Genomic DNA, 6065 nt, shown 5'->3' on the forward strand with positions numbered 1-6065 from the left:
GAATCTGGCCCGCCGCATCATTTTGTGTGGCCCGGGATAGTAAATGGGTGCTGACTTTCTGTTTTAGGATCAAATTAAAATGAAGAGTATAGATGTATATTACATTTCCTGATTTTCCCACTTTTAAATTAATAATTGAAATTTTTTAGTCAATTTTTTCTGTTTTTAGTTCAAAAATCATTTTTTTAAATCTAAAAATATATTTTTAAAAAGCTAAAATAAAGATTGTTTTAGATCTATAAAAAATGAATATTCAGGGATTTTAATCCAGTTCTTTTCATCCGTTGATTTAAAAAAAAAATCTAAAATGGACAGCTGGGATTGGCTCCAGCACCCCCCGCGACCCTAATGACGATAAAGTGGAGCAGAAAATGAGATCAGATGAAATATTTTGTTTAAAAATCGTTAAGGCCAGGCTCCAAGCGTGGTGCCAAAATTCTCAGCCAATAAAAACACAACCAGTCACAACTGCTTGTTAAGTACTTACTTTGATGTTGAACATCTTCATTTTGGCACCCTCTGTTGGTAATGAGATGCGTCTCCAAATTCTGAAACGAGGAAACCTTGAAAAGTTATAAAATGGGGCAATAAAGTTGAATAAAGTCATCCGAATCCAATCCAATCTACCATATTTTCACGACTATAAGGCGCACCCTCAATGAATGACATTTTTTCCATATATAAGGCGCACTGTATTATAAGGCGCACTGGATTATAAGGCGCACTGTCTATTTTGGAGAAAATGTAAGACTTTTAAGTGCGCCTTATAGTCGTGAAAATAGGGTCATTGCTATTGACTTCCAGGTATGAAGCACTCACTCACTACTTTACAGTCACCTCTAGAGCCAGCCATTGTTGATGTTTTGGATTTTTTTTGTATAAAATCTTGCAGTGGGGGAGGAGCTATATGATGGAAGATGTTGTAAACTAAGATGGCATCAGCATATTTAACAGTATTGTTTCAGTTCAGGCGTAAATATCCGACAGTGGTGGTTTTTAGTTTTCTGTTTTTTCATATATAAGGCGCACTGTATTATAAGGCACACTGTCTATTTTGTCGAAAATTTAAGACATAAGTGCGCCTTATAGTCGTGAAAATATGGTAATTGCTATTGACTCCCAGGTATGAAGCACTCACTACACAGTCACCTCTAGAGCCAGCCACTGTTGATGTTTTGGATTTTTTGGTATAAAATCTTGCAGTGGGGGAGGAGCTATATGATGGAAGACGTTGTAAACTAAGATGGCATCTGCATATTTAACAGTATTGTTTCAGTTCAGGCGTTAGTGTTTTTTTAATATCCGACAGTGGTGGTTTTTGGTTTTCTGTTTTTTCCATATATAAGGCGCACTGTATTATAAGGCGCACTGTCTATTTTGGAGAAAATTTAAGACTTTTAAGTGTGCCTTATAGTCGTGAAAATACAGTAATAATATGTTGGCTAAAATTCATATTTAAGGGATGTAACAACCCACCAATCAAGGAACAAATGGCAAATTTCTGTCTCTCTTTGTCTCTTTTACATTTCCTACAGAAGAAAAATAACATTTCACTTAGCCAAGTATTCATAGAATCAGATTGTTTGTTTTTGTTTTTCATTAAAATAAAAAAACACAAACAAACTCCCAACTTCCTCATCATTTGGGAACAGTTAGCTTTAATTTCACGCTACATGCATTTTGTTACCACAAGCAACAAGAAAAATGAGTGAAAAAATGGTTTAATTTTCTGCCTAAACCTACAGTAGCGTCAAGAATCAAAGCTCCCCTGATTCCAAAACAATAGAGCGCTTTCGTAGAGGCCTACTGGGAAAAGAACGAAAGACAAATAAAGCCATAGAATATAAAACAATAGAACAAACATAAAGGGGAATAAAATAGTGCGCCGCATTCTCTCAAATGAGGACATAAATCAGATGAATGATAATTATTCCACAATCATTTATGCATGAAAATGCATTAAAAACTCCTATATTTGTTTTTTACTATTTCATTTGGTCATTTTTTAACGATCGAGAACCTAAAATTAGCAAAAAGTTAATATAATTTATCATATCACTCACAATAAAAACACAGTCCATCATTTTTTGATGTATGGAAGGCCAATTAAATAATAAAAAAGAATATTTAATCCAGAAATCCAGGAATACTTTTCTGCATATCCAATGCTAACACATTAATTTACTGTATTGCCCCGAATATAAGACGACCCCCTATTTTTCTAAAGAGTCAAGTACGAAAAAAATACCTTTTGAACAGCAAATTCAATTTTTAAAACAGAAAATAATGAGTCCATCTAAAACAAGTGATTATAACACTATATTCAAGAGAAAAAAGCATGTTATTGTATAAAACAATAGTATAGTGTGTATTCAAGATGAGATATACATTTGAGGACACACACCACAGGAAAAAAAAGAATACTATTTAGACATTATATTTTTTCCCAGCTCCAATTGACTTCATTTCGAAATTATTTGTAGTGATCCAGTGTCAAAGTGGCGGCCCGGGGGCCAAATCTGGCCCGCCGCATCATTTTTTTGTGGCCCGAAAAAGTAAATGATGAGTGCCAACATTCTGTTTTAGGATCAAATTAAAATGCAGATTATAGATGTATATTATATTTTCTGATTCTTCCCCTTTTAAATAAATAATTGTATTTTTTTAATTTTTTTTTTGTTTTTAGTTCCGAAATCAAATTAAAATGAAGAAAATAGAAGTTTATTATATTTCCTCATTTCCCCCCTTTTAAATCAATAATTGTAATTTTTTAATCATTTTTTCTGTGTTTAGTAGTTCAAAAATCCTTTCATAAAATCAAAAAATATATAAAAATATTTTCAGTTTTCCACTATAATATGGAACATAATGATTATCAAGATATTTTCCTTTACTAAGGAAAAAAAACTCAAATAAACATTGTTTTAGATCTATAAAAATTGAATATTTAGGGCTTTTGATCCAGTTCAATCCATTTATAACTGTGTTTTTAGTTCAAAAATCCTTTTGTAAAATCTAAAAATATATTTTAAAAAAGCTAGATCTATAAAAAAGAGAATATTCAGGGATTTTAATCCAGTTCTTTTAATCCATTTATAAGAAATAAAATCTAAATATTATATCTAAAATGGTCCGGCGCACATGAAATCAAGTTGACGTTAACTCCACCCACAAACCAACCCGAGTCTGACACCCTTGTAATAAAGATTTAAGATGTCATTAACGGCCGTTATATGCACGTAGACGTAAACACGAGCAAGACGGGTGCGCGCTCTGCAATGGACACGTTACCATGGTAACGGCAATAGAGATTCACAGTGCATCTTGTTTGGCCGCTGCCCTTTGGAAAATGATCGCTCCATAAAGTGGTTTGCGGTCGAGGGGTGACAGACTAATGATGAGGACATTAAGGGCATACTTTATCTTTTGGGGGCACGGGTAATCATGAATAGTGTTTGGGAATCATTTCCAGAAATATGGGAAAGAGCCAAGTTGTTCAGGAAGTGAGTGAGTGTGTGTCAAAGTGGCGGTAGAGGGGCCAAATCTGGTCCGGCGCATCAATTTGTGTGGCCGGGGAAAGTAAATGATGAGTGTTGACTTTCTGTTTTAGGATCAAATTAAAATGAAGTTTTTAGTATATTACATTAGTCTATTACATTTCCTGATTTTACACCTTTTAAAACAATAATTGTAATTTTTTAATCATTTTTTTTCTTTTCATGTTTTTAGTAAAAAATGTGTGTAAAAATCAAAATATAAAAATAAATTAAAAAAAATTCCCCTTTTAAATCAATAATTGTAATTTTTTAATATATTTTTTCTGTGTTTTTAGTTCAAAAATTATCTTGTAAAATCTAAAAATATATTTAAAAAAAAGCTAATATCAACATTGTTTTAGATTTATAAAAAATGAATATTCAGGCCTTTTAATCCAGTTCTTTTAATCCATTTATAAAAAAAAAACGAAATATCATATCTAAAATAGCCAGCCAATCACAAAGCACGAGGAGACTGACAACCATTCACTCCCTCACTCGTACCTAGGAGCAATTTAGAGTGTCCAATCAGCCTACCATGCATGTTTTTTGGAATGTGGGAGGAAACCAGAGTACCCAGAGAAAACCAATACAGGCCCGGGAAGAACATTTACACTCTACATAGAACCCAGGACTCCAGAACTGTGAAACCAACATGCTTACCACTTACCCATCAGACGATTGAACAGTCATTTTCAACAGTGCAGGGTTGCTGCGGGGTGCTGTAGCAGACTGGAAATTGCGGTGTCCCATGCTTCGTGGCGGTAGTTAGCTGGGATATGCTCCAGCATCCCCATGGACAATGATGATCAGTGACCAAAATGGCGACTAGATTGGGGGAGACACTGACAAAGAGGCAAAAACATGATTTACCGTATTTTCACGACTATAAGGCACACCGCATTATAAGGCGCACCCTCAATGAATGACATTTTTTCCATATATAAGGCGCACTGGATTATAAAGCGCACTGACTATTTTGGAGAAAATGTAAGTCTTTTAAGTGCGCATTATAGTCGTGAAAATACGGTAATTGCTATTGACTTCCAGGTATGAAGCACTCGCTACTACACAGTCACCTCTAGAGTCAGCCATTGTTGATGTTTTGGATTTTTTGGTATAAAATCTTGCAGTGGGGGAGGAGCTATATGATGTAAGATTTTTTAAACTAAGATGGCATCTGCATATTTAACAGTATTGTTTCAGTTACGGCGTTTGTGTTTTTTAAATATCTGACAGTGGTGGTTTTTCATTTTTTTTGTTTTTTTCCATATATAAGGCGCACTGTATTATAAGGCGCACTGTCTATTTTGGAGAAAATTTAAGACTTTTAAGTGCGCCTTATAGTGGTGAAAATACGGTAATTGCTATTGACTTCCAGGTATGAAGCACTCACTACACAGTCACCTCTAGAGCCAGCCATTGTTGATGTCTTAGATTTTTTTCTATAAAATCTTGCAGTGGGGGAGGAGCTATGGAAGATGGATGGAAGATTTTGTAAACTAAGATGGCATCTGCATATTTATCAGTATTGTTGTTTCAGTTCAGGCGTTTTTGTTTTTCTAATATCCGACAGTGGTGGCTTTTTGTTTTTCCTGTTTTTTTCCATATATAAGGCGCACTGGATTATAAGGCGCACTGTCTATTTTGGAGAACATTTAAGACTTTTAAGTGCGCCTTATAGTCGTGAAAATACGGTAGGGGGGTGATGGAAGTTGAAGCCAACAAGGGAAAACAAGTATAAGATAATGTGTGTGATAAAAGAGGGGGTCAGAAAATTGGCGGGTTTGATTGACATGGAAGAGAATTGAAGAAGATTTTTCCCCAATCCAAGCGAGAGTGGCTGAATCGGAAAAAAAGAAGTGTAATTAACATTGGTTGGAGCAGAAAAGATGGATGACGTTTGCTCGTGGATGTGTGTGCTAGAGAAGGAGGCGGAGTCTATTAATAATTTATGATGGGCTTAGCTTTTCAAAGCGTTCTCTGTGGTCGCGCTAGCTGCTTTTCCCTGACGTTTAATTTGTCTGAAAATCAGCGAGCGTGCAGTCTGATTATCGCCAGCGTTGGTTTGACACTCAGGTGACATCGCAAGCTGTTTGCATCGACATTTTTGCCCGGAAATCATCCACCCGCTAAAATGCCGGATGAGTAGAATACAATGAGGTGTAGGCATGTTTTTTTGACTACTTCCGCTACCACTTAACAGCCAAAAAGTGGATCACATCTTGGATTGGTCATCACTTTTACTTAAAGTCGTAGTCCGCCATTAATAGGGGTTAATACATGGGCAAACTACGGCCCGCGGGCTACATCTGGCCCGTTAGGCTTTTTAATCCGGCCCAAAATGTTGTCCAAATAATGTTTTTTTTGTTCCCCAAGATGGCGCCGTTATGCGGAAATCAGTGGCAGTAGCTCTATCCAATCGTATTTGTTTTTCGTGTTTTACAGCCCCTCTATCATTTTTTTAAATGACATTTTAATATTTCTTAATACATTCCTTTTTACTTTACTTTATACTTTAATGATGAG

This window comes from Stigmatopora nigra, chromosome 1 (assembly GCF_051989575.1).
Source record: "Stigmatopora nigra isolate UIUO_SnigA chromosome 1, RoL_Snig_1.1, whole genome shotgun sequence".
In the NCBI taxonomy this organism is placed as follows: domain Eukaryota; kingdom Metazoa; phylum Chordata; class Actinopteri; order Syngnathiformes; family Syngnathidae; genus Stigmatopora; species Stigmatopora nigra.